The 21080-nt window shown below is 39.6% G+C and overlaps 1 protein-coding gene across 3 annotated transcripts in view; it reads left to right on the plus strand.

The window, feature by feature from the left end:
• The first annotated feature begins 128 nt into the window (after positions 1–128).
• The window catches only part of MRO (maestro), a 64250-nt gene continuing 43298 nt past the window's right edge, over positions 129–21080 (plus strand). For 2 of the 3 annotated variants that reach the window (XM_082416651.1, XM_082416653.1), the window contains exon 1: positions 129–12594. The gene's annotated coding sequence lies outside the window, so the exon portion shown is untranslated. Of the gene's footprint in view, positions 19270–21080 lie in introns of all 3 variants that reach the window. The other variant, XM_082416652.1, reaches the window with a different exon arrangement.

The raw sequence follows: 21080 nt of genomic DNA on the forward strand, positions 1-21080 counted from the left end.
CGGGCGCGCAGACCAATACGGAGGCAGGAAGCCAGCCTTGAGGGGCGGGGCTCCGCTTTGAGGTTTCGCGACCGGCGCACCCGCGTTCTAGCCTCGCAGGACCGTACTTTGTCTGGTGGCTAGAGGTTACCATTTGGGGTCAGGTGCATGCCCTTAAGGGCCCGACCCCAAGGAGTGAGAGAGGGGTCGTGTAGGGTGGGAGGAGTCCGGATATAAAGACGATAACCACCGCCCCACGAAAAGACCTGGGGCTGGCTACAGCTGACTTCGCATTCCCGCGGCTGGCGGTATGGTTGAGGGTGATGGCTGCGCGTTCGCGCGATTAGAGGCTCTGCGCAGGCGCGGGCGAGGCCGGGAATAGGGTGGGGTGGGGCGTGTCGCCGGGTACCAGTCTCTGATCCCGAGAAGAGAGGAAGGCTGTGAGTTTGGGTCGGTTCTGGACAGCCAGTGGAGGCAGGGAGAGGATAGGAGAGATTTAAGAGCGGGATACACGCCAGGAGAATGGAGAAGCAGAAGAGGGAGGACCCAGGAAATGCGAAGCCTCCGCACTTGAGGAACGCTTTATGTTTCTGAGCAATTTTTGTTTGTCTAGGAGTTGCTCTTCTGCCGAATTCTTTGCTACTCTCCACGGTTGCTGACACACTTTTTGGCCTGCAGGGAATTTACTAATGATCCCTACAATCACAGTCACCATAACTAGATATTCAATGTTCCCTGTTAGAAAAACACTGGAACCCTAAATTGTCATCTTGAAAGCTGCAGGACCATACCTTAATACATCTATACCCACCCACGGTTATGATATTGGAGGATATTTCTTCATTCTTATTTCGGAAAATGTTATCACCAAAAATTCTTTACTGTAATCGAGTTTGTGTGCTTTTAAAGTATAGTAGTAATAGTTTTTAACTAAAGATGTAAAGGATAAAGAGGCAAGGCAGATTGAATGAGAAAATTAGAAGCGATGGAGATGTAGGATAGAGAAAATTGAGCAGAAGTAGAAAAAAGTGAATTTCCTCCCCTCCTAAACTCATTGACAATTATGTAAAATTTGGAGTAGCCATGTCACTCTAAGCATGGAAGGTTGGGGCATATTGGGGAAACAGTAGTTGGACCATAAATGATAGGTATGGCTGCTCTAGTAACCACCGCTGGGAAAGAGACTGTAAACAAGCATGACCTAAAATAACCCTGCTTGCCAGAAATTGTCAAGATGCCGCAAGCGGAATGACAGAAAATTTAAAAATTAGAAGTGTCATTATAAATGCTTCATTAGTAGAGGTAAAATTATTTTGTCTTTGAAAGGTAGTTTGTCCTACAGTAGAATAATCCCAGGTTGAAGGGTTGTAGAGAGCTATCATGGATGGGACTTTTTTTGGTTAAATCGAGGTCAGTTCATTCCTTATTAAGTGAAATATATGTTAATGTCAAAGAGGCACACAGCGCTGTTTCGCTGGTCCGCCCCAATGCACTTCTCCTTAGTCGCTTAGGTGATTGGTCTGAGGCTTCCTATCCAGTACAGTGATATGTGGCTATGGAGCACTTGAAATATGGTTAGTCTAAATTAAGATACACACTGAGTTCCAGAACAGTGCAAAAAAAAAAAGATGAAATATCTCAATTTTTAAAATATTGATTACATGTTGAAATAATAGTTTGGATATTTGGGGTTAAATGAAATATATTATTAAAATTAATTTCACCTCCCTTTTAATTTTTTTAACACGACTACTATAAAACTTAAAGTTACATATGTAGCTCCCATTTGTGGCTTGCTTTATATTTCAGTTGGGCAAGGACCCTGCTGGAGTCACATACATGGAAGCTGTTGGGTGGGACTTCTGAAAAGGCTTTTTTAAAAAGGAAAGGCTTTTTCGAAAAGACTCAACTGGCATGTACCTTTTGCTTCATCCCACTTCTCCTCACTAGAAATGTTTGGAAGCCTGGCACCTATCATCGGACCATAAGATGACAAGCAAGAGAGTGAAGGCCTACACTCTAAGTGTGTTGGCAGGATGGAAAAACCAGGGTCCCCAATAGTATTACTGAGCCACGTTCAGCCTTGATTCCTATGCTTGTATTTCCTGTTTTGTGAAATAAGCCTCTGTTTGTATAAATCACCTCAAATAGGGTTTTCTGTTATTTGGGCTAACAATAACTTCTAACAGTTACTGTTAAAATGCACAAAAATCTTGGTTCCTGACATATTATCTTAATTTATACTTCTTTCTTTAGAATAGCTCATAATTCCCATTAGGTCAAATCGAGGATGTCAGATCTAAAGTTACTATTTTACTACTGCATTAATAATGATAATAATACTGCTTTGATTTTGTGTGCCCCTAACCTACTATATTAGATACTGGACCTTTAAATTCATTTAAAAATAATTCTATACTTGAAATTTGTCTATACACATATTACTTCTAGAGACCTAGGGATGTAGTATGTGATTGCACTTGGCTTATTTAAATTTAAACTAATGAGACATCTTAGTGTCTCACTTTATTACTGAATCAAAATAGCATCACTTACAGATGAAATAGCTCAATTCAAGCAAGAATGTTGGACCTATAGAGGCTAAAAAGGTAAATTCAGAAGAGCACAGTATTTTTCAAAGCTTAGGAGGATTATTGTGTTTAAAGTGTTGGAATGATGTTCCACACATTTGTTTCCAATCATACAGAAAATTCACCACTGGTTGCAGAGTAACAACCACTTTAACCCAGGAGTTGTATCTTTTGGCGTGGTCCTTGCTTATAGAAACTAGCAGAGAAACTGTGTAAGGTTTTAGATTTTATGTCTCTATTAATGATTGTTCATGTAATCAATTACATTGTTCTTTTTCCTATGCTTTCATTATTTAGACGCAGAATATATGTAATATATCACCAAGTACCTGTGAGATGAAAGGAACATGTTAGTTGCTATATTAACTTCCAGTATGCATGTGTGTGTGTTGGAGAAGAGGACTTTTTTGTTGAAACTTGTTTTATGTTTTCCACTTTCTGGATTTCCTTGCGAGAATGAAAGAACCTCTCCAAAATGCAGGGTTCTCTTCAGTAAATGGAGTTAGAAGCTGACAATCCTGACTAGAAATACAGCTGAACAAGAAATACAACTCCAAGTGGAATATAGATTATCAACAGATTAGACATCCCATTTATGGATAATTTGGGAATGATAGAAGATCGTCAAGATCTCTATGAACACGTATGTGTGTTGGGAGGTGTGTTTGCAAATTATCTGAACAAATCCCTCAGTTCTTCAACCATTTTTTCCTTTTTTTTTTTTTTTTTTTACTTGCCTTGGGATTTTTGAATACTCAATTCTAGTACTCTCTCTCACACTGTCTTGAAAAAATCACTCAACATCTTTCTCCTGTCAAGTGGACAAAGTTAAACTTCCCCTTCCTGTATCAAAGGGCATTGAAAGGAGGAAATGTGACAAAAAATAAGCTAGGGCTTTGTAAAGTTAAAAGGATACCAATGCAAATGAAGCATTCTCATTCAGGTTCCCTGCCAGGCATGTAGGTGATGTTCAATAAATAATAATTATCATTCACTGAGCACTTATTATCTGCTAAGCATTGCTTTAAGGCTCCTTGTGTATATATTAAAATGACTTAACATTTTAAGTGTTAAATGTCTTAACACTATGATGTAGGTATTATTATTATCCCCATTTTACAAACTGGGGACTTACAGGTTGGACTCGTCCAAGGGTACCAATAATAAGAGGAAGAGAGATACAAATTATGCTGTACTTGCTCTGAATATTTTCAAGTATTTTTATGTGCAATTCAATGTCTTGGAAAGAACAGAAAGAGCATCTGGAACCCCCCCACCCCAACCTGGAAAGTGGGGAGGCTCTCCCCACTTAAACTGTCTATTAAAATCCCCTTCATGACTCAAAAGACAAATTCTAATCTCTTCAGTGACTCCTGGTGTAATAGTATGTAAATACACATTGGAATTACCTTGGTGCTTAAAAAAAATATTGCCTTCACTATACCAGTTAAATAGAGAATCTTCTGATGTGAGACTCCAGCACCTGTGTTTCTTATTAGTTCTCATGTTTGTATTTCTTAAGTACTTTTCATGTAGTATAAGCTCCATGAAAGTAGGGATTTATAAAAATTGTTTCTCCCTGTATTCCTCCTAAGTCCTCACATATGATTAATGTTTCAGTAATTAGTGGGCAGGTTTTGAATGTTGACGTCTTCCTTGTCCTAATGAAAGAGTTCTCAGAGTGTGGTTCTGGAGCCTCATCTCATCATCATCATCATCACCTGGGAACTTGTTAGACATGCAAATACTCAGGCCCCACCCCACACCCACTGAATCAGAAACTCTGTGGTTGGGACCCAGCAATCTGTGTTTTGACAAGCCCTCCAGGTGATTTAGATACACGCTCAAGTTTAAGAACTACTGTCTGAGGCCATGTATTGATATTAAGCAATCCTCAGAGTGTGGTTTACTTTTTGTATAAAAGTTTCACTGAGAGGAGCTAACTGGGAAACACGGATGAAGAAGACAAAATGCTTACCCTCAAGGAGTCTACCTTATAATATGGAGACAAAGCTTTTTTTCACGTAGGTATAATTTAAAAAGAAGTTTGTTTTTAAGTATGATTTACAGATGAAATGACATAATCATGACGTCTTGAGTTTGCTTTACATTAGAGAGAAAAATAGGGATAGATGAAACAAGATTGGCAAAATGTCACTATTTGTTAAGGCTAGGTGCTGTCTTTTAGGATTATTATACTATATTCTCTACTTTTGCGTATAATTGAACATATCATTATAAAAAATATAAAGGCAATATGTAAAGAATAAGCTCAAAGCATTGTAGTTGTTCAAAAGGAGTGATTACTTCTTTTTTATTTCATTATTGTATTTATGACATCGTAAAGTGAGATGTTGGGATGTTAAGATGTTAACTCAAAATGAACATTTTAAAATTCTTTTCCTGCTTCTCTCGGTTTTCCAAAATATAAAATCCCAGCAGTCTTTGTTTTTACAATGGCAATTATAATTTGATTTCCCTTCTGAAGAAGTTTATAATAAATTTAAACAAAAGTGCTTCCACTATTTCCTAGATCTAAACACGATGCAGAGCTTTTAAAAAATATTTTCTTCTTGTTACTGATGGAAGAAATGTTCACACTGAGGTATGAGAAAGTCATTCTGGCTTACATAACTTAAACCTTAAGCTAACTAGAACAGCCTATTTTGAGGCCTATTAAACATGCATTGCACATCTGCTTTAACCATTAAAGAAAAGGATGCATTTAAAAAATCAAAATGGGGTAACTGTGGTTCAGGCATTCAAAATGGAGCCTCGTGGCCATTGTGGATATGCCTTCAGACACATGCCTGCATTACTGAGAACTTGAATTTTCTGAACTATAATCAGACTCAAGGACACCACCAGCCTTTCTCAAAACGATGTCTGCTAGCAGCTGCCAGCTGCAACATTATGGTCTCAACGTCTCTCCTGTAACTCTGCCACCATTTCAAACCCCAACCAATCCTTGCTTAATAAGCACCCTAACTTCTTGCCAGCTCCAATCCTAATTATTGACAAACAACTTATCAACTTTGTGGGTTTTGCCTTTATAAGCCTCCCCCATTTTGTAGTCTGGCAGAACACAATTCAAGTGCTTCTCGAATCTGTGTCTCCAGGCTATAGTCCTCAGCTTGGCGCAAATAAAACTCTTTTCTATTCCTATTACGGATTGTTTATTGATTATTTTCATTGCCATTACCATTATATCACCTGAAATAGACTAGATATGAATTTTGTAATATAGCTCTAGAGCAGGCATCTTCAGGCATGAGATCTCCTCTTGCATGTCTACTCCGTCCTGTGTCCATGTGATTGGACAGAGGTCATGGGTGCAGGGCTGACTTTGTGTGATGGTGGGAGAGATAGGCAGGTTGCTAGGGTGAGAAGCTTCTGAGGATAGCCATTGCACCCCTGCACGCAGCCTCTCTCCCCAACTGCTGACCGGTTTCCTCTATACCAGGAAATAAGTTTTCGTTCAACAACCCTCAGAAATGATGAGAAAGACAATGAACTCAAAGAGTTCTTGGGTGCCATACCTGTGTTTCTCATTGTCCCCAAATGTCAGAAATTCACTTTGGAGCCCATCACTGTCTCCAATCTGTTAAAAAACAAAATTTAACTGAGTAAATTTGAAGATTTAATTGGCTTTATTCATGAATTAGGCAACATCTCATCTGGCAAACAGAGACATATTCCCAGAAGCGATTACCTCTTAAACTTGGGTCACCTAGAAAGCTCTGTGGAAGAACACAAGAGGAAATCTTGACTTAAGTTCCTTAAATAATGTATTACCTACAAGTTCACTAACTCTTATCCATAATTCTGGAATCCAGAAGGTTTTTTTTCCCCATGATTTTGTAATTTTGGTGGAGCCAGAATTTATTTGGTGACAAATAAGAATTTGTCACAAGGCTGTCTATAGTCTTCATTTCTCCAACATAATGTAAATATTCACGTTTCTCTTCAGTAACAAGAATGTTCTGTGGCACTACCCCAGATCCCACTGAGGATATTATAAAACATACAGTATATGCTCCTTATAATGTTTTCCCAAATCCCAAAGTTTCTAAATTCTGAAGCCCAACTGGCTCCAAGCACTTCATCCATTTGGATGAGCCAAAAGTGCAATCCTTCTTATGGCAAAAGAAATTAGGGAAAAACTATGTATAGTTCTTAATTTCAATTTTGCTGGGATTAAGCAGAAAATTTTTTATGTAAATACTGTTTATTACAATACTTAAAAAGCTAAATTTATTGTGAGTGAGAAATGATCATGACATTTTACTTGGTGCTGTGAGCACAGAAATGACTGATTGGATGAGTTATGAGAACTTAGCTTTTAAGGAGAAATTTTTGATGATAGAAGTCAGTAAAGGTTAGCTTTAAGGGGGTTGGCTGAAAAGAGACACAAGGGAACATTCTATATCTCAGTCTGGACACTAGCTATACAAGTGTATACATGTGTAAAAATTCATCAAGTTTGAGTGAGGTAATTTACATACCTTACTGCATGAATTTTATATCCACCCCAATAAATATATAAAATAAACCATTTGCATTGTGCATTGCTATTTATTTTGGAGCAAATGTTCCCCATGGAAACTGTTATGGATCTAATACCTTTCTTCTAGGCTTTCCTCCTTGGTGTCCTCCACTGGACCCTCTAAGAAAAAGGTGGGGACCATTCTTGGCTGCTCAGAATGTAGCTCACCAGGCCTTCTGGAGTTGTCAAAGTAGCCATGCAGAAAATACAAAAAAATGCTGAGCCTGGAAAGAAGGCACAAGCGTTTCCTGGAAGGATGATTACAAGGCAGGTGATCTGGTAAAACAAGGTGCCAAGGCCCAAATCAACAGGAAACTAGGAGGAAGAAATACGTATTGGGGTAGGTCACTGAACAAACAGAGAAGCATGTGGGTGTGGAGCAGCCTGTGTGAGTCCTGTGCTGTTGGGAGTTGAGGCCACCCACCATCTCTGGGTTTGCCTTTGGTTTGGCTGGTTCACCTGTGAAGTGGGAGGAGCTATAAAGGGGCAGGTTGCTGCAGCACACTTGGCTACATGACTTCCCTGTAAAACTTCATTAGGCAAAGTTTAAAGAGGTGGGTAGCCAGTTGTCTTGAGATGGGTACACATTTGCCCACTGTCTCAAAATCAAAGAAGGATGCTTGGAAAAACTTTTGTATCAATTGCCACGAAAATAGAGCAGCTTGATTTCTTTGTTTGTTTGTTTGTTTGTTGGCTTGCGGGATCTTAGTTCCCCAAACCAGGGATTGAACCTGGGCCCTGGCAGTGAAAGCACCAAGTCCTAACCACTGGACCGCCAGGTAATTCCCTAGAGCAGCTTGATTTTATCCAAACACCACAATGTGTTTTCTTAAGGGAAAACCATATTATTGAGGTTTCAGGGAATTATGGAAGGTCATTCTCTTTGTAATGAGAATATACGTGAGCAGGATCATTGGTTTTAGGCTGGCACATCATCTATCGCAAAAGCAGACTGTGCTAATCACATGTTTATTTTTTTTAATTAATTAATTTATTTTTGGCTGCATTGGGTCTTCGTTGCTGTGCGCGGGCTTTAGTTGCAGCGAGCGGGGGCTGCTCTTCGTTGCGGTGCGCGAGCTTCTCATTGCAGTGGCTTCTCTTGTTGCGGAGCACCGGCTCTAGGTAAACGGGCTTCAGTAATTGTGGCTCTTGGGCTCTAGAGCGCAGGCTCAGTAGTTGTGGCGCACGGGCTTAGTTGCTCCGCGGCATGTGGGATCTTCCCAGACCAGGACTCGAACCCGTGTCCCCTGCACTGGCAGGCTGATTCTTAGCCACTGCACCACCAGGGAAGTCATAATCACATGTTTAGATTTACACAACTCCATCTGCCTTAGAATAGGAAATATGAATAATGAATGCTGACCGCACTGCTGGGAATTATCCCTCAGTAAATTAGGGTTATTAAAAATGCAAACTCTTTAAAAATACAAGAGAAAGTAAACAGTATATCTAAAGGCATTTGTGCTAGACACTCTGCAAAAACAAACTTGTCAGCCTAGTCTGGGGGTGAGACATAAAAACATTTGGTGAAGGTAAGTACTATCATTAGGAAACAACAATGTTTTCATTATTCCCAAAAACGATGTGCTAATGATGATAATTACCTCCAAAAAAGTGCTAACAATTCTTTATATAATTAAAATAAATATAACTTTACAGGCTGTCTGAAAGAGTAAACTAATAGCATAATAAACAGTGCCTTCATTACCAAAATATTTTAAGGAAAGTTCTGGAAATTTTTGTGACGAACAAAGAGGTTAATATCATAGGCTTGTTAATAATCGAAGAACTTTTACCCCTCAAGGAAAAATAGCATTTTGATGTTTATGGATAATATTGTATCACACTTGATTTTTCTCTAAGACTTTCAAGTATACTGGAGAGAGTAAGGCAAAAATTTACTACGTCATGTCATTGGGGAAATAACCTCTTTCTTTCAGTGATCCAAAGTGATTTGGTCTTGCTAAGCTGCCCCTAAGATCTTCCTGAGTCAGAGGCTGCTTGGTGTTACTTATTCTAAATCCTAGTCCAGGCTCCATCATTATCTATAAGCTCTTAAGGGAGGGCTCCAGGATCAGCAACATTGGTATCACCTGTGAACTTGTTAGACAAATGAAATCAGGATCCCCACTCCAGACCTATAGCATCAGAATCCAACAGGTTTAGGCGGTTCCACACAAATTAGCACTTGAGAAGCACGGAGGACTCCTGAAGTCCTAGATTCTGTGAATTCATGTTGCTGTGAATGGATTTTTATTTCTAGATACAGAATAAGAAGAAGCCCATGATACTTTCTGTACCTTCAAAAGGTTCCTATGCCAGGGCAAACAGTTATTCTTTCCTTCTCACACTGAGAGTACGTAATGCTTAAATCTTGAGCAGTCAATTTTATTGTTAATTCACCAGATGTGTAATTACAAACTAGGCACCAGGTGGAATGTTTGCACCGAATAGGATGCATGTAAAGTCTCTGAATAATGTCTAGGAACAAAATCTCAGGAATATTTGCCTTGACCATCCAAGTAGTGTTCCTGGTATCTTGAGCATAATTTTATATACAGGTCCTTAATAGACCCAGCAGACTTCATGGCTCTCTGACTAAGTGGGATGAAAAGCTACCTGAGATTCTATCTCCTGGGGGCAGTACAGGGACATTTTTCTATAAAGTGTTCAAGATTTCTCTGGCCAAGAGAGTAGCTACAGAAGAACCTGAATTGATAACTTGAGTTTGATTATCCAATATATTTTCCTACTGAGCAATAAATGGTGGGTTCTTGGTGCATGGAATATTAGAACCCTAGAACAGCTCTGATACTAAGTTGAATATTTCATATTTTTTACATCAACAAGATGTGGTCTAACCACAAAGGAAACCTGGTGTGCTCTCCTCCCAGTGCTCTTTGACCTTAGACTTACTAGCACTCTGAAATGCTTCCCAAAATGAATCACCTCCTCAACCAAGCTGCATTCCTGGGCTGGGAATTCTAGATGTTATTTCCATGGCCATTGGTTATCTTAGGAATGTCTGGGGGACCCCAGGACCTCCCTGGAGGTTTGATTCAATTCTGATGGTTCATGTTGGGGTCTGCAACAGCTCCAGCAATTAATAGGGAGCATTCTGTTTTAACAGGCATCCAAAGGGAAATAGAATATCTTTCCTTTCTTACACTTGAACCAAAATTAAATTGCACAGAACAACAATGCAATGCAACCTAAACAATGCAACCTTGCAAAAATATCTGGATTCTAACTTACTAAGGGCACCAAATGGTGCAAACAGAATCTGTTGTTCATATCTTTGTGCCTGCAATTAGAAATGATGAACCATAAGCTTTATTCATAAAATACCAGATCGGGGTACTTAATCTTTTGTGTGCAATGGACACCACTGACAGTCTGGTGAAGCCTACAGACTCCTCAGAATGTTTTTTTAAATGCATAAAATAAAATACATAGAATAACTGAAGAATCCAATTATAATGAAATAAAGTTATCAAAATATTTTAAACCTCAAATTTCTGGTATAATAATACATATGCTACTTTATATTGCATTAAATAAAAATCTAACGATGGGTCTAATAACTAGTAAAGATGAGTATAAATGATATTACACAGTACCTACAACAACTGGAAGGTGATACGAAAATTCATGGTTTCTATGATCGTAGCAGTTTGTTACCTACATCCATAATTAAAGAAAACGCTAAATTCCAAGTAGAGATTAGTGAGAATAAATATATTTATCTTAGTCCATGTTCAGATACTACCTATGGTTAAGAACCCCCCTGTACTAGGCTGTTTTGGTCCGAGTTCAGCTAATAACCTTGTTCTACGTGTTGGCAATTTATGAGTTCAACTTTCGATACTGGAAAATAGTTTCCTGTAGCAATTTCTGTTGTCAGAGCTCCAGTTTCAAGGTTATGTAGCGACATTCTCTGTCAAAAGGTCTTTTGTGACTTTCAGTAAATTTTACTCCATTTTAATTTGTTGAGCGTTGCTTGGGACAATGTTACCTGGGCTTTCCTGTAGTCTGGTGACTCAGAATTACGACACGAATGCAGATTTACCTGTCTAGCATTGCAGAGGTTGCTTTCAAGTTGAAAGGTGACCAAATTTCCCAGTCTCCAAGGTCTGTAATTTAGGAAACTTCTGTTAGTCATCATCTGTTCTTTGTTAAGAGGAATTTGTTCATGTCTCTCCCTGTGCCAGAGGCACGTATTGTTAGACATATTAAGAAAGTAATTTATTCCTGACATTCTTACTCTTGGAGTAATTGCTCTGGAATACATTTTCGAAAGCTTCCATGAAGATTTTTTTTAAAAGCATTTTCATTTTTTTTTCTTGGTAGAAAAATGTATTTTAGCGCCTTTTGTGAAGAAAAATGATTTTTACATTTTTAGATTTCATTCACATTTTCTGAATAGACATGAAAAGCAGCAGTAGTCCTTATGTAAGTTTGGGGAAGGAATAGAATGTTATTTCATGCCAACTGTGAAAATAACGTTCAATAAGCATGATTGCCAACAGTGAGAAAACGGAAATTGAACTCTCTGTCATGAATTCAGCCCATTCCGTACTTATTAGGGGAGAAAGGAGAAGTTAGAAGAAAATGTGACAAGGAACATTCTGGAGCTCATTTTACTCTGTCCAAATAGGGGAGCTGGACTCGCCTCCATGCTGCCAAGCCCTTTCAACAAACAGCCTACGTCTCTGCTCTCTCCTGTGAAACCGTTCCTTTCTTCATTTCATACAATCTGGCTTCCATCTCCACAATGTTCTTTAAAACTGTGCAAAACTTCCTCTTTTTTAGTAGAATTCAACCATATTTTTTTAGTCCTCAACTTCCTTATTCTTTCAGCAAAATCTGACCCAATGGACTTGTCCTTCCTTCTTGAAACTCTTTTTGTTGTCCCTGGCACAATACTCCTCTGGATCTCTGGCCTCACCTTTGCCATCTCCTCTTCTTCCTGCTCCATAATGAAGGGTGACCCCCAAGGTTCAATCCTAAATGTAACCCACTGAGATGACCCACAGATCTGGGTCTTATGCCGAGTTTTCACCTTTGATCCTGTTCTTTTCCCCCCAAAAGGCTCCATTCATTCAGTAAACATTTTTTGAGTGCCTACTTGGTTTCAAACAAACATTTGGTTGTCCCCACCCTCAAGGAGGGTTCAGGTGACGGAGGTGGCAGGGCAGGTGAAGGACTGCAGGGTGAAGAGAGGTGGGAAGCAGACACATCTGCAGATAATTATGTCAGTACAGTAATAGAAAGAGCATTACAGTGTATAATGGGGACACAGAGAAGACACACCTAACCCATCTGGGATAGGGGTGAGGAAACTCATTCATTTAATTTAATTGTATCATATTTTTTTCTTCCAGTTTTATTGAGATACAATTGACATACAGCACTACGCAAGTTTAAGGTATTCAGCATAATGTCTGGACTTACATATATCATGAAATGATGACCAAGGTAAGTTTAATGAATATCCATCATCTCATATAGAGACAAAAGTAAAGGAAAACTCATTAATTTTAATTCAAACATTAATTAACATTCATTCAGCAAACTGTAGCAAGGACCTACTATCTGTCAGTTATCAAGCCAGGCACTAAGGCTGCAAGATAAGCCTAGTTCTTGCCTTCATGGAGCTTACAATCTACTAAGTGGGAGAAACAGACATTAAATGAGTCATACAATTTTATAATTGAGATAAGTTCTCCAAAGAGATAAGCACAAAGTGCCAGAGAGTGTTTAATAGGGGGAGGTAATCTGGCTTAGGAATCAGTGAAGGCTTTCCTGGGGAAATGACATTAAAGCTGAGGCCTGAAGCTGAGCAGAAAATGGGCAAAGTGAAGAAAGAGTATTCAGGGTGTATGATGACTCCAAAGAAGGAGACTTTGACAGAGGACTGTTTGATTGATACCAAGATGATGAGGTGAGAGGGACAGGCACAAGATGATTTGCAGGACCTTGAAGTTAAATAATTTAGCCTTTAAATTATTTAACAAAAACAAATTATTATTTAAAAAACAAAGACCAGGGCTTCCCTGCTGGAGCAGTGATTAAGAATCCACCTGCCAATGCAGGGGACATGGGTTCGAGCCCTGGTCCGGGAAGATCCCACATGCCGCGGAGCAACTAAGCCCGTGCTCCACAACTACTGAGCCTGTGCTCTAGAGCCCGCGAGCCACAACTACTGAGCCCGCGCACCACAACTACTGAAGCCCGCGCGCCTAGAGCCAGTGCTCTGCAACAAGAGAAGCCACTGCAATGAGAAGCCCCCGCTCGCACAACTAGAGAAAAGCCCACGCACAGCAACGAAGACCCAATGCAGCCAAAAATAAATTAAAAAGAAAAAAAGCGTCGTTGGTTAAAAGAAAAATGTAAGAAAATGGAAAGTGATCATTCTTTGGTCAGATCTCAGGAACAGGAGAGTGTTAGAAATGCGAACCACCTACTTGATAGCGGGCAGCTCAACTGTTCTGTGAGCATTTCCCACTCTTGGGGTGAAGGTCCGGCCAGAGGGGGCAGAGTAGTGAGCTTTGATAGGCTTTGCCTCTGGAAACAGAGTCTGGAAACCCCCTAAGACCATGACCTTTTGAACACTGTAAACTATGCACTGTGTATTTATAGAGAACTACTGTTTCCTGTGCCATGGGAGTGGCTATAAAACCCTTCCTAGGAAAAGTGATTAAGTTTGGTGTTTTTTTTTTGTGGTGTGACTAGTCCTCATTATCTTTTTTTTTTTTAATTTTTATTGAAATATAGTTGATTTATAATGTGTTAGTTTCAGATGTAAAGTGATTCAATTATATATATATTATATCTATCTATATTCTTTTTCAGATTCTTTTCCATTGTAAGTTATTACAAGATACTGAGTATAGTTCCCTGTGCTATACAATAGGTTTGATTAGGGGTTTTTTGACTTAATTTTGGCTTTGGTGGCAACTTTTGGATAAGGAGGGGAACTCTGGCTTCATCCCTGGACTTTGTAGCAAAGATGGATGGAGATCCTGGCATTTAATTAGGCTCAAGAGAGAAAGAGTTAAGGGTTTTTGTTTTTTTTTTAATTCAAAAGATTTTATGAGATACAGTCTAATGACAGTATGAAAAAAGTCAAAGCCCACAGCAGTCTTAGTTAACAAGGAAACATTGTGATTTAGATGCTACACATAAACTCCTCCGAATATGAGGGCATTGTGCTCTCAGTGGACCACAGTATCTACATATAAAAATCTAAGGAGTTTCTCAGAGTCCAAAGCACTGTGGTCAGGGTGACAACCCACACCTGTCCATAATAATGATCTGTTTAGTTGAGTAAATGGGAAGCGTTATTCAGTCATCCAAAATATCTTCATCCAGGTTGATATCTGTTGTGTCAATATCTTCTAATTCCAAATTATCCAAATCTACTTCCAGTTCAAGTAAACTCTTTTCTTCTTTGTTGGCCGTGGGGGGACCCACAATAACAGGAGTAAGAGAAGCACGTTTCCCATCAAGTTCCTGCTGAGCTGCAGATCTTGAGGGCTGAAAGCCTTTTGCCTCTTCCATAACATTTCTTTCTTCATTTGGCATGACAAGTGGGTATTGTTTGGCCGGCCACAGGTCAAGCCTAAGCCTAAGCAACCCCAAGGGCTGCTTAGTAGAAAGGTCTGGAGGCTTCCTGACCTGGGAGAGAGACGTTTATCAAGGGTTGAGGAATCAGAAAGAAAAACAAGCTTGATGTGTGGAAAGGCTAAGTGTTCTATTTTGAACCCTCCAGTCTGAGGTGCTGGCTCTATGAAGATAGTCTAGTCGTGGGGAGCAAGACCTGGACTGATGGGGCTCAATGGTTAGAACAAAGCTAGCATCAAATGAAAATAAGCTCTGAGTTGGGAAGGATGGTCAGACAGGCAGTATATGGGTGATATGCCTCTTATCTAAGACGGAGTGTTCTGCCCCATGACCCTGCTGACTTAGGCTAAGTTGCTTTATCAAGACAATGTCCTGGGTGAGGGAGGAACAGCCTGGCATTGTGACAGCTGGCATAGCTTTGTCGAAGAAGAAATGATTTGGCTGAATAAGATGTTCCAGTGATTTCGCTGTAGGAACGAATCTGCTCATTTGCAGTGGAGAAAAGTTCCTGACTAAGTCAGTCAGCTGACTGCCTTCAGAGGGATAGAGCTTATATCCTAGAGAAGGAATTAACGTGGCTTCTTAGAGTGCAAGCCTGTCTGCAGTTATTGCATATACACGGCTAGCTCTGATTTCTTTCTGGTAGCAGGTAAACACATTCAACAAGTGGACTTGAAATGCAACAGGAGAGAGAAGAAGGAAAGGCTATGAAGCAAAGCATCTTCCATAAAGAAAACGTTCCCAGACGCATCCCTCTCCCTCCTCTATCTGCCCCTTGTTTGTTTAGACATAATCTCTTTCATTCATCAGCTGGCTTTTTAACCCAGCTCTCTTTTCTTTTCTGCTTCTTCGCTTTCTCCTGAATACTCCCTTAGAGGACTTCTCCAGGTAGGAAGTCCTCTCCTTTAAGTAACACACGTCTTTTTTATATTTTTTGTCTTCCCTTGCTTCATTCTTCCCTCAAATTACTGAGAATCCATCTCCTGTAGGATCCTCTGCTAAATGTACCTGGCTACACATGAAGTCCAAAGACTTGATTCTTGACACCAAGGACTTTACAACTGAGTAGAGAGATAAGATTTTTTACATCCTTTACCATAATATTGGTGCTGGAAGGTGGAAGAAACTGGAAAGTGCAATAAAATAGGGTGAAACAAAACTGAGGAAGGTCAGAAGAGGGCAGATTGCTTCTGGCTGGAAGGGGTGAGGAAGACTTCCTGGAGGGGGGGACATTTGCATTAAGCCTTGAAAACTGGAGACAATTTAAACATGTAGAAATGGGGCATTCTATCTGTATTATACCAAATGCATACACTTAACAACGTTCATGTTTCTCAGTCTCCTTTCAGAGTGCAGAAAGCACAGATGTGGGATTTGTAAAAAGGAAGCTGATGGTAAATAAGCATTTTTAAGTGTTGTGTGTTGTTATGGCTCCATCCTCACCTTCAGAATCAGAGAACCTCCCCGTTGTCAGCTGTCAGTTTGGATAACTGGTGGTGGTGTAGCAGAAAGAATGCAAACATCCTCTGATGGATGGATGGACCCAATTACCCTTACTTCTTTTTTTTTTAATTGAAATATTATTGACTTATAATATCATATTAGTTTCAGGTGTAAGCATAGTGACTCAGTATTTTTACAGATTATACTCTCTTAAAACCTATTACAAAATTATGGCTGTAATTCCCTGTGCTGTATCCTTGTTGCTTATTTATTTATACACAGTAGTTTGTGTCTCTTAATCCCATACCCCTAATTTGCCCCTCCTTCCTTCCCTCTTCCCTTTGGTAACCACTAATTTTTTCCTACATCTGTGAGTCTATTTTGCATATACATTTATTTGTATTTTTGTTTAGATTCCACACATAAGTGATATCATGCAGTATTTTATTTCACTAAGCTTAATATTCTCAGGTCCATCCATGCTGCTGCAAATGGCATTATTTCATTCTTTTTTATGGCTGAGCAGTATTCCATTGTCGGTATACCACATCTTTATCCATTCATCTGTTGATGGGCATTTGGGTTGCTTCCATATCTTGGCTATTGTAAATAGTGCAGCTATAAACATTGGGGTGGAATGTATCTTTTCAGTACTTCTATTTAATTTTAATATATCTTCCAATGCTGAAATTTTGATTTTATATTTATGGATGATAAAATGGTGGATTTACTCATATCCTTATGCTGCAGATGGGGAAGCTGGATTTAATACATCCTAGGTCACATAGAGGAAAAGAAATGATGTCAGGATGATAACAGATATCAGTCTGTGACAAAGTTTTCACTAGTCTGTGGTGAAATGAGAAAAATAAAGAGGCTGCAGTGAGTTTTTTTTTTTAATAAAATAAATGTATTAAACACAAGGATTATCCTTTATCCAGAGATTAAATTTTTGGTCTTAAAATGTCGTGTTAAAATGATATGATGGTAATTATGGTACATTTAGCCAACATCATATTATGCAGCCATTAAAAATGATGATTGTGAACACTAATTTAAAATAGAAAAAAGTCTGTGCTATAAAGCTAACTAAGAAAAGCAGGAGTAATGTACAACTTTGTAAGAATTTCTGGAAAGGAAGGACTAGAAAGGAACACACAGAAAAATTGGTGATTATAGGATTATAATAAATTTCTCTTGCTTCCTAAGTTTCTGCAACATTAGATGGCATTTTATAATTAAAAACATTCTTTAAAATAATCCTTTCACAATGAGAGAAAAAGAGCCAGAAAAGAGATGAGAAAAACGACGATGAATAAACTTGGTCTGATTCATTCATAGATCAAAGATCAGAGATAGTTTGCCAAGATTAAGTGCAATAAAGAAATAAATAACTAGCCAAAAAAAAAAAAAAGATATGATGGTAACTGTTGGTAGCATGGTGGTGCTAAAAATAAAAATCTCCTTTCTGAAGATTCCACAGAAATACACTGGCGATAAGAGAATTTACTGGCCTGTGTACTCTTAAAACTAAATGCTCAAACTAATAAACTTGCTAATTTAAGGAGCAGAGGATGGTTTTCTAGAATACGGAATAAAATAATATCAGAATTTGAAGGGAACACAGAGATCATCTAGTTTGTGCAACCCCCTCATTTTACAGATAAGGAATCTGAGGTCCAGAAATGTCAAATGACTGCCCCAGTTATGTGTCCTTTTATTTTTATATTTTCAAGTGGCTCTATTTAAAGTGTATCTGACTTGTGTGTGAGTGTATGTGATCAAACAAAACAATGTGCTTTTGTCAGACAGGGTATTTATCATAACCTCAAATTATGTACAGTAAGTGAAAAGGATTCCTGGACCCAATTCCAACCTGTGTCCATGGAGGCTTCCCCACATCCAATTCTCGGATGCCAGCAGGGTGTCCTACAATTCAACTCAGTCTGACACTCTCTACCTGGAGATAGAATCAGATTCCACAGGTTAAGTGCTCAGTCCCACAAGACCACCCTCCACTTCAGAGGCCAAGAGCAAGTCCAGGTTGTTACCTGTGCTTCTGACTGACCCCTTCCTTGGGTTCAATTAATTTGCTAGAACGGCTTTCAAAACTCAGAGAAACATTTTACTTGCTAGATTACCAGTTTATTATGAAAGGATATTAAAGGGCATGAATCAACAGCCAGATGAAGAGATACATCGGGAGAGGTCCCCAACAAAGGAGCTTCTGTCCTTGATGTGCTTGGGGCCTGGCTCAAGGGCACACAGAAGCCTTCTTCTTCCCCAACATGAAAGCTCTCCAAAAAGGACCAAGAAGCTGTCCTTTTTGGGTGTTCATGGAGGCTTCACTACATAGTCATGATTGACTAAATCATTGGCTAAAGGCAATGGATTCAACCTCAAGCCCCTCCATGCTCCCCAGAAATGAGGAATGTGAGGTGGGGAGTGGGACTGAAAGTTCCAACCCTCTAAACATGGGGTCGGTTCTCCTGGCAACCAGCCCCACCCTCGGGTGGGATCCAAATGTCACCTTCCCTGAAGTATTTTCAGGAACAGAGGACAAGAAGCCAAATATCCCATTGCTCTTATCGTTCAGGAAATTCCAAGGGTTTTGGGAGCTGTGAGCCAGGAACTGTGGATAAAGACCAAATATATATTTTTCCTATAAATCACAATATTGCAGTCAACTTTAAGAAATGTTTGACATCAATTCCTCTGAGTCTATACTACTGTTTATAAGTAGTCATGAAATAATTGTGTTTTGTTGTTCTGCACTCAAGAAGGATCTCAAGAGCTTACATGACCAGGCAAAGCACTGACCTGTCAAAATGCCCTTCCTGTGCTTCCTCACCTGTACAAAAGCAAAACATCCACACCCCTCATTAACTTCTCTGTTCCAGTAAATATAATCAAATGAGTGATATGACCTGCTCCGTGGGCTTCAGGGTTTGTTGTTGGTTCATTTGGTGAATTTACTCCCTGCCTACTCTGTGTGACAATGGGCGATCATCAAGACCAGCCTTGCCATCCAGGAGTTGAAAGTCTAGTGGAGGAATCTCATTTATAAAGGACTTCAAAAACCTGGTAGGGGATTACAGACTGATGTTGGAGGTGCCAGGGGGCTGCCACTCGATGTGTTTGTGCTGAGGAATGACTCAGTGAAGATGGCATTTCAGGGGTATCCGGCATGGATGTATCAAGCAGACGGGATGGAGAGGAGCTTAGAGTCAGATGTGATGATCGGCGTGTGGTTACTGAGGACTTGCCCTGGCTGAGGACAGAAGAAGGGAGGATGTGAGACTTTTCAAGGAAATAATGCCTAGAAATTGATGACTAAAGGGATAAGGGAGGTAAAAAAGAAGAGTGAGTCGAAGGTGCTTCTTTTGGAATTTTAAGTGACTGAGAAATTGCTGATGTCATCAGACAAAGCTAGGGAAGTTGGGAAAGAAGACTTTTCCCTAAACTGAGGGGGAGAAACCATGGGTCCTAGTACTTCTTGCTTCTCCTTGTTGACCTGAATCTGCCTGTATTTTCAGGATTCCCTATTTCAATGAGTTCATCTGAAAGCCAATTAATGCTGCTAATGGTAGCTTCCTATTTTATTCTTAATAGATAATTACATCATAGAGAAGCAAGAACATAATCTGTATGTAAGTTCTGGATTGTCCTTTTTTGACTACCTCTCAAAAATGGACAATCTCTGTCTTTGTTTCGGCTGAGAGAGAGGTATCCGACCGGGCAGAGGTGTGTACATTTGCAGCCTCCCTGTCTTTTTCTCCGTTGAGGATGGTGCACATTTCTGGTTTTATTCTTGGACCTGAAGAGCTGGAAATATGGGCGTGGACTGGCTTGTCAAGCCAGAAGGGGCATGAACTGAAACAGGAGTATAATAGCAACTTTGACCATGCTCTGACTTTTGATTCTCAAGAAGTGCTGTTGGGCCAGTTCCCAGATTATAGGACTGGAATATCTTTGCACAGCAAAGCAAAGTCCAAGCAAGTGGCTATAAGCCTCTCTCACTGATAGGAATTTGGCCCTAGCAGCGGGCTGTAGTCAGCTATTAAACCATAGGCAATTCTGGGTTTATTACGCTATTTTGCTACCCAGTATCTACCCCACCCCGCCATGACAGTGTTTTTGAACTCTTGGAACTTGTCTCCTACCATGCTTTCTTTTATAGAAACCCCAGCACCCCAGCACTCCAGAATAATTTTACTTATTTGTTTTTATTTGTTTTATAAAACAGTAGTGTACTGGGTGGGCATCTTCAAACCGCACAGTGATGATGCTTGAAATCTATGGTGGCTGCCAAGTGCTGTGCTTAAAGTCACTTTAGTCAGTAAAAGTAACAAAAAGTCTAAAGAAACCAGCATCTTAGGGACAGATATAATTAGAAGGGAAATCCCCCTCCCTTGTGCTTTATTTTTCAACCAAAAAACTGTATAACCCATGACATAACTTATCGTGGCATTTCCCAACGTCCTTTCTAAAGCATGTAAATAAAACTAAGTGGTGTGTCTTTTCGAAGTGGGGATACTGTGGAAGCACTTCTGAACAATTGATATCATGGTTTTTTGCTGACATTCATGTTATGAGCTAAACCCTAGGGAAAAGCAAGTGCTTTTGACTTGGATAGCTCTTCACTCCCTAAGAAGGGCACGTTGTACCTACTTCCAGGGGGGAATAAACAGGATGCATAAGTAGAAGGCTGTGACATGCTGATGAACCAGAGTACAAGAAGCAAATATCTAGCAGCACAGTCATATAGTTGGGCTAGCCAATGGGAATTATTGACAGATGGAAAAATTCTTGGGATATTAATTCTTATTTTGACACAAAAGAATTAGTATAACTGAACAAGTTATACTGTCGATCAGTATCTCAAATTCCTCCCT

Source organism: Balaenoptera physalus (genome assembly GCF_965194825.1).
Source record: "Balaenoptera physalus genome assembly, chromosome: 12".
NCBI classification, from domain to species: domain Eukaryota; kingdom Metazoa; phylum Chordata; class Mammalia; order Artiodactyla; family Balaenopteridae; genus Balaenoptera; species Balaenoptera physalus.